This window comes from Cherax quadricarinatus, chromosome 53 (assembly GCF_038502225.1).
Source record: "Cherax quadricarinatus isolate ZL_2023a chromosome 53, ASM3850222v1, whole genome shotgun sequence".
In the NCBI taxonomy this organism is placed as follows: domain Eukaryota; kingdom Metazoa; phylum Arthropoda; class Malacostraca; order Decapoda; family Parastacidae; genus Cherax; species Cherax quadricarinatus.
In genome coordinates, this window is record NC_091344.1 from 24,697,205 (window position 1) to 24,710,949 (window position 13,745).

The following is a 13,745-nucleotide window of genomic DNA, read 5'->3' on the forward strand; positions in this document are numbered from 1 at the left end:
CAGGGAGGGAGGGAAGGCAGGGAGGGAGGGAAGGCAGGGAGGGAGGGAAGGCAGGGAAGGAGGGAAGGCAGGGAGGGAGGGAAGGCAGGGAGGGAGGGAAGGCAGGGAGAGAGGGAAGGCAGGGAGGGAGGGAAGGCAGGGAGGGAGGGAAGGCAGGGAGGGAGGGAAGGCAGGGAGGGAGGGAAGGCAGGGAGGGAGGGAAGGCAGAGAGGGAGGGAAGGCAGGGAGGGAGGGAAGGCAGGGAGGGAGGGAAGGCAGGGAGGGAGGGAGGGAAGGCAGGTGGGACAGGAAGGGAGGGAAGGCAGGGAGGGAGGGAAGGCAGGGATGGAGGGAAGGCAGGGAGGGAGGGAAGGCAGGGAGGGAGGGCAGGGAGGGAGGGAAGGCAGGGAGGGAGGGAAGGCAGGGAGGGAGGGAGGGAAGGCAGGGAGGGAGGGAAGGCAGGGAGGGAGGGAAGGCAGGGAGGTAGGGAAGGCAGGGTGGGAGGGAAGGCAGGGAGGTAGGGAAGGCAGGGAGGGAGGGCAGGCAGGGAGGGAGGGAAGGCAGGGAGGGAGGGAGGGAAGGCAGGTGACTCTTGGGTCAATGTTGACAGTCACTCACAGCTGATGATATGATGATGACAGTGAGGAGTATGATGATGATAATGATGATGACAGTGAGGAGTATGATGATGATAATGATGATGACAGTGAGGAGTATGATGATGATAATGATGATGACAGTGAGGAGTATGATGATGATAATGAATGATGACAGTGAGGAGTATGATGATGATTATGATGACAGTGAGGAGTATGATGATGATAATGATGATGACAGTGAGGAGTATGATGATGATATGATGATGACAGTGAGGAGTATGATGATGATAATGATGATGACAGTGAGGAGTATGATGATGATAATGATGATGACAGTGAGGAGTATGATGATGATAATGATGATGACAGTGAGGAGTATGATGATGATAATGATGATGACAGTGAGGAGTATGATGATGATAATGATGATGACAGTGAGGAGTATGATGATGATAATGATGATGACAGTGAGGAGTATGATGATGATAATGATGATGACAGTGAGGAGTATGATGATGATAATGATGATGACAGTGAGGAGTATGATGATGATAATGATGACAGTGAGGAGTATGATGATGATAATGATGATTATGACATGGCTGTGGGCGGCTGTGGGTGGCTGTGGGTTGCTCTGGGTGGCTGTGGGCGGCTGTGGGTGGCTGTGGGTTGCTCTGGGTGGCTGTGGGTTGCTCTGGGTGGCTGTGGGTTGCTCTGGGTGGCTGTGGGCGGCTGTGGGTGGCTGTGGGTTGCTCTGGGTGGCTGTGGGTTGCTCTGGGTGGCTGTGGGCTGCTCTGGGTGGCTGTGGGCTGCTCTGGGTGGCTGTGGGTTGCTCTGGGTGGCTATGGGTTGCTCTGGGTGGCTGTGGGCTGCTCTGGGTGGCTGTGGGTTGCTCTGGGTGGCTGTGGGGTGCTCTGGGTGGCTGTGGGCTGCTCTGGGTGGCTGTGGGTTGCTCTGGGTGGCTGTGGGCTGCTCTGGGTGGCTGTGGGTTGCTCTGGGTGGCTGTGGGCTGCTCTGGGTGGCTGTGGGTTGCTCTGGGTGGCTGTGGGTTGCTCTGGGTGGCTGTGGGCTGCTCTGGGTGGCTGTGGGCTGCTCTGGGTGGCTGTGGGTTGCTCTGGGTGGCTGTGGGCGGCTGTGGGTGACTGTGGGCCGCTCTGGGTGGCTGTGGGCTGCTCTGGGTGGCTCTGGGCTGCTGTGGGTGGCTGTGGGCTGCTGTGGGCGGCTGTGGGCGGCTGTGGGCGGCTGTGGGCGGCTGTGGGCGGCTGTGGGCGGCTGTGGGCGGCTGTGGGCGGCTGTGGGCTGCTGTGGGCGGCTGTGGGCGGCTGTGGGCGGCTGTGGGCGGCTGTGGGCGGCTGTGGGCGGCTGTGGGCGGCTGTGGGCGGCCTCACACAGCGGCTGAATAAAAGCAACAGAAAAAATGTCTATGTATTCAGTTCAGGTCGAATTTTTTTCTTTTACTGAGTTAGATTCTCTCTCTCTCTCTCTCTCTCTCTCTCTCTCTCTCTCTCTCACTCTCTCTCTCTCTCTCTCTCTCTCTCTCTCTCTCTCTCTCTCTCTCTCTCTCTCTCTCTCTCTCTCTCTCTCTCTCTCTCTCTCTCTCTCTCTCTCTCTGTCTCTGTCTCTGTCTCTCTCTCTCTCTCTCTCTCTATCTCTCTCTCTCTCTCTCTCTCTCTCTCTCTCTCTCTCTCTCTCTCTCTCTCTCTCTCTCTCTCTCTCTCTCTCTCTCTCTCTCTCTCTCTCTCTCTCTCTCTTTTCACACACTATCACCACCACCACTGTGTTGAGGGCAAGAGCACTAGTCCACTGGTCCACTGGCCCACTGGTCCACTTGTCCACTGGTCCACTGGTCCACTGGTCCACTGGTCCACTGGTCCACTGGTCCACTGGTCCACCAGTATAGTAGTCCACTGGTCCACTGGTCCACCGGTCCACTGTTTCACCGATCCACCTGCCCACTGGTCCAGCGGTCCACCAGTATGGTAGTCCACCGGTCCACTGATCCACCGGTCCACAGACAGACAGACAGACAGAACGACAGACAGACAGGCAGGCAGACAGGCAGGCAGGCAAGCAGACAGGAAGACAGACAGACAGGCAGGCAGGCAGATATACAGACAGACAGGCAGACTGACAAACAGACAGGCAAGCAGACAGGAAGACAGACAGACAGGCAGGCAAACAGGCAGACAGGCAGGCAGGCAGGCAGGCAGGCAGGCAGGCAGGCAGACAGACAGGCAGGCAGAAAGGTAGACAGACAAGCAGACAGGCAGACAAGCAGACAGGCAGAAAGGCAGACAGGCAGACAGGCAGGCAAGCAGACAGACAGGGAGGCAGACAGGCAGGCAGGCAGACAGACAGGGAGGCAGACTTGCATGCAGGCAGACAGACAGGGAGGCAGACAGGCAGGCAGGCAGACAGACAGACAGGGAGGCAGACAGGTAGACAGACAAGCAGACAGGCAGACAAGCAGACAGGCAGAAAGGCAGACAGGCAGACAGGCAGGCAAGCAGACAGACAGGGAGGCAGACAGGCAGGCAGGCAGACAGACAGGGAGGCAGACTTGCATGCAGGCAGACAGACAGGGAGGCAGACAGGCAGGCAGGCAGACAGACAGACAGGGAGGCAGACAGGCAGGCAGACAGACAGGCAGAGAGACGGGTAGGCAGACAGGCAGAGAGACAGGTAGGCAGACATTCAGAGAGACAGGTAGGTAGACAGGCAGAGAGACAGGTAGGCAGACAGACAAACAGACAGCCTGGCTCTGCCCAGCCAATTCATTAGCTAATTAAGTTACCAGAAATATTATTTCTATTCTAAACTGAGAGTATTACTACCCAGTAATATTACCCTGCAATATTACCCAGTAATATTACCCTGCAACATTACCCAGTAATATTACCCAGTAATATTACCCTGCAATATTACCCAGTAATATTACCCTGCAATATTACCCAGTAATATTACCCTGCAACATTACCCAGTAATATTACCCAGTAATATTACCCTGCAATATTACCCAGTAATATTACCCTGCAACATTACCCAGTAATATTACCCAGTAATATTACCCTGCAATATTACCCAGTAATATTACCCTGCAATTTTACCCAGTAATATTACCCAGTAATATTACCCTGCAACATTACCCAGTAATATTACCCTGCAATATTACCCAGTAATATTACCCTGCAATATTACCCAGTAATATTACCCAGTAATATTACCCTGCAACATTACCCAGTAATATTACCCAGTAATATTACCCTGCAATACTACCCAGTAATATTACCCTGCAATATTACCCAGTAATATTACCCAGTAATATTACCCTGCAATATTACCCAGTAATATTACCCAGTAATATTACCCTGCAATATTACCCAGTAATATTAACCAGTAATATTACCCTGCAATATTACTCAGTAATATTACCCAGTAATATTACCCTGCAATATTACCCAGAAATATTACTCAGCAATATTACCCAGTAATATTACCCTGCAATATTACCCAGTAATATTACCCTGCAATATTACCCAGTAATATTACCCAGTAATATTACCCTGCAATATTACCCAGTAATATTACCCAATAATATTACCCTGCAATATTACTCAGTAATATTACCCAGTAATATTGCCCTGCATTATTACAAAGTAATATTACCCAGTAATATTACCCTGCAATATTACACAGTAATATTACCCAGTAATATTACCCTGCAATATTACCCAGTAATATTACCCAGTAATACTACCCTGCAATATTACCCAGTAATATTAAACTGTAATATTACCCAGTAATATTACCCTGCAATATTACCCAGTAACATTACCCAGTAATATTACCCAGTAATATTACCCTGCAATATTACCCAGTAACATTACCCAGTAATATTACCCTGCAATATTACCAAGTAATATTACCCTGCAATATTACCCAGTAATATTACCCAGTAATATTACCCTGCAATATTACCCGGTAATATTACCCTGCAATATTACCCAGTAATATTACCCAGTAATATTACCCTCCAATATTACCCAGTAATATTACCCAGTAATATTACCCTGCAATATTATCCAGTAATATTATCCTGCAATATTACCCAGTAATATTACCCAGTAATATTACCCTGCAATATTACCCAGTAATATTACCCAGTAATATTACCCTGCAATATTACCCAGTAATATTACCCAGTAATATTACGCTGCAATATTACCCAGTAATATTACCCTGCAATATTACCCAGTAATATTACCCTGCAATATTACCCAGTAATATTACCCTGCAATATTACCCAGTAATATTACCCTGCAATATTACCCAATGAAAATAAGTCAAAGACCCCAGTGGAAATAAGTCAAGGACCCCAGTGGAAATCAGACAAAGACCCCAGTGGAAATAAGTCACTTTTTGTGTTATCTCTGGTAATTTAGACTATGTATAATAATTGTATTATGTGCAACTGTGATTAAATAAACTTACTTAAACAGCATAAAGAGGTCATATGTATCAGGTACAGGCTGGTGGCCTGGTGGTTAACGCTCTCGCTTCACACGGTGAGGGCCTGGGTTCGATTCCCAGCCAGAGTAGAAACATTGGACGTGTTTCTTTCCACCTGTTGTCTATGTTCCCCATCAGTAAAATGGGTACCTGGGTGTTAGTCGACTGGTGTGGGTCGCATCCTGGGACACTGACCTAAGGAGGCCTGGTCACAGACCGGGCCGCGGGGGCGTTGACCCCCGGAACTCTCTCCAGATAAACTCCAGTAATATTACCCAGCAATATTACCCTGCAATATTAAGCAGTAATTTTTCCCTGCAATATTACCCAGTAATATTACCCTGCAATATTACCCAGTAATATTACTCTGCAATATTACCCAGTAATATTACCCAGTAATATTACCCTGCAATATTACCCAGTAATATTACCCAGTAATATTACCCAGTAATATTACCCAGTAATATTACACAGTAATATTACCCAGTAATATTACCCAGTAATATTACCCTGCAATATTACCCATTAATATTACACAGTAATATTACCCTGCAATATTACCCAGTAATATTATCCTGCAATATTACCCAGTAATATTACCCAGTAATATTACCCTGCAATATTACCCAGTAATATTACCCAGTAATATTACCCTGCAATATTACCCAGTAATATTACCCAGTAATATTACCCTGCAATATTACCCAGTAATATTACCCTGCAATATTACCCAGTAATATTACCCTGCAATATTACCCAGTAATATTACCCAGTAATATTACCCTGCAATATTACCCAGTAATATTACCCAGTAATATTACCCTGCAATATTACCCAGTAATATTACCCAGTAATATTACCCTGCAATATTACCCAGTAATATTACCCTGCAATATTACCCAGTAATATTACCCTGCAATATTACCCAGTAATATTACCCAGTAATATTACCCTGCAATATTACCCAGTAATATTACCCAGTAATATTACCCTGCAATATTACCCAGTAATATTACCCTGCAATATTAACCAGTAATATTACCCTGAAATATTACCCAGTAATATTACCCAGCATATTACCCTGCAATATTAAGCAGTAATTTTACCCTGCAATATTACCCAGTAATATTACCCTGCAATATTGCCCAGTAATATTACCCAGTAATATTACCCTGCAATATTACCCAGTAATATTACCCAGTAATATTACCCAGTAATATTACCCAGTAATATTACCCTGCAATATTACCCAGTAATATTACCAAGTAATATTACCCTGCAATATTACCCAGTAATATTATCCTGCAATATTACCCAGCAATATTACCCAGTAATATTACCCTGCAATATTACCCAGTAATATTACCCAGTAATATTACCCTGCAATATTACCCAGTAATATTACCCAGTAATATTACTCTGCAATATTACCCAGTAATATTACCCAGTAATATTACCCAGTAATATTACCCAGTAATATTACCCAGTAATATTACCCAGTAATATTACCCTGCAATATTACCCAGTAATATTACCCAGTAATATTACCCTGCAATATTACCCAGTAATATTATCCTGCAATATTACCCATTAATATTACACAGTAATATTACCCTGCAATATTACCCAGTAATATTACCCAGTAATATTACCCTGCCATATTACCCAGTAATATTACCCAGTAATATTACCCTGCAATATTACCCAGTAATATTACCCTGCAATATTACCCAGTAATATTACCCTGCAATATTACCCAGTAATATTACCCTGCAATATTACCCAGTAATATTACCCAGCAATATTACCCTGCAATATTAAGCAGTAATTTTACAATGCAATATTACCCAGTAATATTACCCTGCAATATTACCCAGTAATATTACCCAGTAATATTACCCTGCAATATTACCCAGTAATATTACCCAGTAATATTACCCTGCAATATTACCCAGTAATATTACCCAGTAATATTACCCAGTAATATTACCCAGTAATATTACCCAGTAATATTACCCAGTAATATTACCCAGTAATATTACCCTGCAATATTACCCAGTAATATTACCCAGTAATATTACCCTGCAATATTACCCAGTAATATTACCCAGTAATATTACCCTGCAATATTACCCAGTAATATTACCCTGCAATATTACCCAGTAATATTACCCTGCAATATTACCCAGTAATATTACCCAGTAATATTACCCTGCAATATTACCCAGTAATATTACCCAGTAATATTACCCTGCAATATTACCCAGTAATATTACCCTGCAATATTACCCAGTAATATTACCCTGCAATATTATCCAGTAATATTGCCCTGAAATATTACCCAGTAATATTACCCAGCATATTACCCTGCAATATTAAGCAGTAATTTTACCCTGCAATATTACCCAGTAATATTACCCTGCAATATTGCCCAGTAATATTACCCAGTAATATTACCCTGCAATATTACCCAGTAATATTACCCAGTAATATTACCCAGTAATATTACCCAGTAATATTACCCAGTAATATTACCCAGTAATATTACCCTGCAATATTACCCAGTAATATTACCAAGTAATATTACCCTGCAATATTACCCAGTAATATTATCCTGCAATATTACCCAGCAATATTACCCAGTAATATTACCCTGCAATATTACCCAGTAATATTACCCAGTAATATTACCCTGCAATATTATCCAGTAATATTACCCAGTAATATTACTCTGCAATATTACCCAGTAATATTACCCAGTAATATTACCCAGTAATATTACCCAGTAATATTACCCTGCAATATTACCCAGTAATATTACCCAGTAATATTACCCTGCAATATTACCCAGTAATATTATCCTGCAATATTACCCAGTAATATTACACAGTAATATTACCCTGCAATATTACCCAGTAATATTACCCAGTAATATTACCCTGCCATATTACCCAGTAATATTACCCAGTAATATTACCCTGCAATATTACCCAGTAATATTACCCTGCAATATTACCCAGTAATATTACCCTGCAATATTACCCAGTAATATTACCCTGCAATATTACCCAGTAATATTACCCAGCAATATTACCCTGCAATATTAAGCAGTAATTTTACCCTGCAATATTACCCAGTAATATTACCCTGCAATATTACCCAGTAATATTACGCAGTAATATTACCCTGCAATATTACCCAGTAATATTACCCAGTAATATTACCCAGTAATATTACCCAGTAATATTACCCTGCAATATTACCCAGTAATATTACCAAGTAATATTACCCTGCAATATTAACCAGTAATATTATCCTGCAATATTACCCAGTAATATTACCCAGTAATATTACCCTGCAATATTACCCCTAATATTACCCAGTAATATTACCCTGCAATATTACCCCTAATATTACCCAGTAATATTACCCTGCAATATTACCCAGCAATATTACCCAGTAATATTACCCTGCAATATTACCCAGTAATATTACCCAGTAATATTACCCAGTAATATTACCCAGTAATATTACCCAGTAATATTACCCAGTAATATTACCATGCAATATTACCCAGTAATATTACCCAGTAATATTACCCTGCAATATTACCCAGTAATATTATCCTGCAATATTACCCAGTAATATTACCCTGCAATATTACCCAGTAATATTACCCTGCAATATTACCCAATAATATTACCCAGCAATATTACCCTGCAATATTAAGCAGTAATATTACCCTACAATATTACCCTACAATATTACCCTACAATATTACCCTACAATATTACCCTACAATATTACCCTACAATATTACCCTACGATATTACCCTACAATATTACCCTACAATATTACCCTACAATATTACCCTACAATATTACCCTACAATATTACCCTACGATATTACCCAGTAATATTACCCAGTAATATTACCCAGTAATATTTCTCTGCATTATTACCCATTAATATTACCCTGCAATATTACCCAGTCATATTATCCTGCAATATTACCCAGTAATATTACCCAGTAATATTACTCTGGAACATTACCCAGTAATATTACCCAGAAATGTTACCCTGCAATATTACCCAGTAATATTACCCAGTAATATTACCCTGAAATATTACCCAGTTATATTACCCTGCAATATTACCCAGTAATATTACCCTGCAATATTACCCAGTAATATTACCCTGCAATATTACCCAGTAATATTACCCAGCAATATTACCCTGCAATATTAAGCAGTAATTTTACCCTGCAATATTACCCAGAAATATTACCCTGCAATATTAACCAGTAATATTACCCAGTAATATTACCCTGCAATATTACCCAGTAATATTACCCAGTAATATTACCCTGCAATATTACCCAGTAATATTACCAAGTAATATTACCCTGCAATATTACCCAGTAATATTATCCTGCAATATTACCCAGCAATATTACCCAGTAATATTACCCTGCAATATTACCCAGTAATATTACCCAGTAATATTACCCTGCAATATTACCCAGTAATATTACCCAGTAATATTACTCTGCAATATTACCCAGTAATATTACCCAGTAATATTACACAGTAATATTACCCAGTAATATTACCCAGTAATATTACCCAGTAATATTACCCTGCAATATTACCCAGTAATATTACCCAGTAATATTACCCTGCAATATTACCCAGTAATATTATCCTGCAATATTACCCAGTAATATTACACAGTAATATTACCCTGCAATATTACCCAGTAATATTACCCAGTAATATTACCCTGCCATATTACCCAGTAATATTACCCAGTAATATTACCCTGCAATATTACCCAGTAATATTACCCTGCAATATTACCCAGTAATATTACCCTGCAATATTACCCAGTAATATTACCCTGCAATATTACCCAGTAATATTACCCAGCAATATTACCCTGCAATATTAAGCAGTAATTTTACAATGCAATATTACCCAGTAATATTACCCTGCAATATTACCCAGTAATATTACCCAGTAATATTACCCTGCAATATTACCCAGTAATATTACCCAGTAATATTACCCAGTAATATTACCCAGTAATATTACCCAGTAATATTACCCAGTAATATTACCCTGCAATATTACCCAGTAATATTACCCAGTAATATTACCCTGCAATATTACCCAGTAATATTACCCAGTAATATTACCCTGCAATATTACCCAGTAATATTACCCTGCAATATTACCCAGTAATATTACCCTGCAATATTACCCAGTAATATTACCCAGTAATATTACCCTGCAATATTACCCAGTAATATTACCCAGTAATATTACCCTGCAATATTACCCAGTAATATTACCCTGCAATATTACCCAGTAATATTACCCTGCAATATTATCCAGTAATATTGCCCTGAAATATTACCCAGTAATATTACCCAGCATATTACCCTGCAATATTAAGCAGTAATTTTTCCCTGCAATATTACCCAGTAATATTACCCTGCAATATTGCCCAGTAATATTACCCAGTAATATTACCCTGCAATATTACCCAGTAATATTACCCAGTAATATTACCCAGTAATATTACCCAGTAATATTACCCAGTAATATTACCCAGTAATATTACCCTGCAATATTACCCAGTAATATTACCAAGTAATATTACCCTGCAATATTACCCAGTAATATTATCCTGCAATATTACCCAGCAATATTACCCAGTAATATTACCCTGCAATATTACCCAGTAATATTACCCAGTAATATTACCCTGCAATATTACCCAGTAATATTACCCAGTAATATTACTCTGCAATATTACCCAGTAATATTACCCAGTAATATTACCCAGTAATATTACCCAGTAATATTACCCTGCAATATTACCCAGTAATATTACCCAGTAATATTACCCTGCAATATTACCCAGTAATATTATCCTGCAATATTACCCAGTAATATTACACAGTAATATTACCCTGCAATATTACCCAGTAATATTACCCAGTAATATTACCCTGCCATATTACCCAGTAATATTACCCAGTAATATTACCCTGCAATATTACCCAGTAATATTACCCTGCAATATTACCCAGTAATATTACCCTGCAATATTACCCAGTAATATTACCCTGCAATATTACCCAGTAATATTACCCAGCAATATTACCCTGCAATATTAAGCAGTAATTTTACCCTGCAATATTACCCAGTAATATTACCCTGCAATATTACCCAGTAATATTACCCAGTAATATTACCCTGCAATATTACCCAGTAATATTACCCTGCAATATTACCCAGTAATATTACCCAGTAATATTACCCTGCAATATTACCCAGTAATATTACCAAGTAATATTACCCTGCAATATTAACCAGTAATATTATCCTGCAATATTACCCAGTAATATTGCCCAGTAATATTACCCTGCAATATTACCCCTAATATTACCCAGTAATATTACCCTGCAATATTACCCCTAATATTACCCAGTAATATTACCCTGCAATATTACCCAGCAATATTACCCAGTAATATTACCCTGCAATATTACCCAGTAATATTACCCAGTAATATTACCCAGTAATATTACCCAGTAATATTACCCAGTAATCTTACCCAGTAATATTACCCTGCAATATTACCCAGTAATATTACCCAGTAATATTACCCTGCAATATTACCCAGTAATATTATCCTGCAATATTACCCAGTAATATTACCCTGCAATATTACCCAGTAATATTACCCTGCAATATTACCCCCTAATATTACCCAGCAATATTACCCTGCAATATTAAGCAGTAATTTTACCCTACGATATTACCCTACGATATTACCCTACGATATTACCCTACGATATTACCCTACGATATTACCCTCTGATATTACCCTACGATATTACCCTACGATATTACCCTACGATATTACCCTACGATATTACCCTACGATATTACCCAGTAATATTACCCAGTAATATTACCCAGTAATATTACCCAGTAATATTACCCAGTAATATTTCTCTGCATTATTACCCATTAATATTACCCAGTAATATTACCCTGCAATATTACCCAGTCATATTATCCTGCAATATTACCCAGTAATATTACCCAGTAATATTACTCTGCAACATTACCCAGTAATATTACCCAGTAATATTACCCTGCAATATTACCCAGTAATATTACCCAGTAATATTACCCTGAAATATTACCCAGTTATATTACCCTGCAATATTACCCAGTAATATTACCCTGCAATATTACCCAGTAATATTACCCTGCAATATTACCCAGTAATATTACCCAGCAATATTACCCTGCAATATTAAGCAGTAATTTTACCCTGCAATATTACCCAGTAATTTTACCCTGCAATATTGCTAAGTAATATTACCCAGTAATATTACCCTGCAATATTTCCCAGTAATATTACCCAGTAATATTACCCAGCAATATTACCCAGTAATATTACCCGGTAATATTACCCAGTAATATTACCCAGTAATATTACCCTGCAATATTACCCAGTAATATTACCCAGTAATATTACCATGCAATATTACCCAGTAATATTATCCTGCAATATTACCCAGTAATATTACCCAGTAATATTACCCTGCAATATTACCCAGTAATATTACTCAGTAATATTACCCTGCAATATTACCCAGTAATATTACCCAGTAATATTACCCTGCAATATTACCCAGTAATATTACCCAGTAATATTACCCAGTAATATTACCCAGTAATATTACCCATTAATATTACCCATTAATATTACCCTGCAATATTACCCAGTAATATTACCAAGTAATATTACCCTGCAATATTACCCAGTAATATTATCCTGCAATATTACCCTGTAATATTACCCAGTAATATTACCCTGCAATATTACCCAGCAATATTACCAAGTAATATTACCCTGCAATATTACCCAGTAATATTACCCAGTAATATTACCCTGCAATATTACCCAGTAATATTACCCTGCAATATTACCCAGTAATATAACCCTGCAATATTACCCAGTAATATTACCCTGCAATATTACCCAGTAATATTACCCAGCAATATTACCCTGCAATATTAAGCAGTAATTTTACCCTGCAATATTACCCAGTAATACTACCCTGCAATATTACCTAGTAATATTACCCAGTAATATTACCCTGCAATATTACCCAGTAATATTACCCAGTAATATTACCCAGTAATATTACCCAGTAATATTACCCAGTAATATTACCCATTAATATTACCCTGCAGTATTACCCAGTAATATTACCCAGTAATATTACCCTGCAATATTACCCAGTAATATTATCCTGCAATATTACCCAGTAATATTACCAAGTAATATTACCCTGCAATATTACCCATTAATATTACCAAGTAATATTACCCTGCAATATTACCCATTAATATTACCCAGTAATATTACCCTGCAATATTACCCAGCAATATTACCCTGCAATATTACCCAGTAATATTACCCTGCAATATTACCCAGTAATATTACCCTGCAATATTACCCAGTAATATTACCCAGCAATATTACCCTGCAATATTAAGCAGTAATTTTACCCTGCAATATTACCCAGTAATACTACCCTGCAATATTACCCAGTAATATTACCCAGT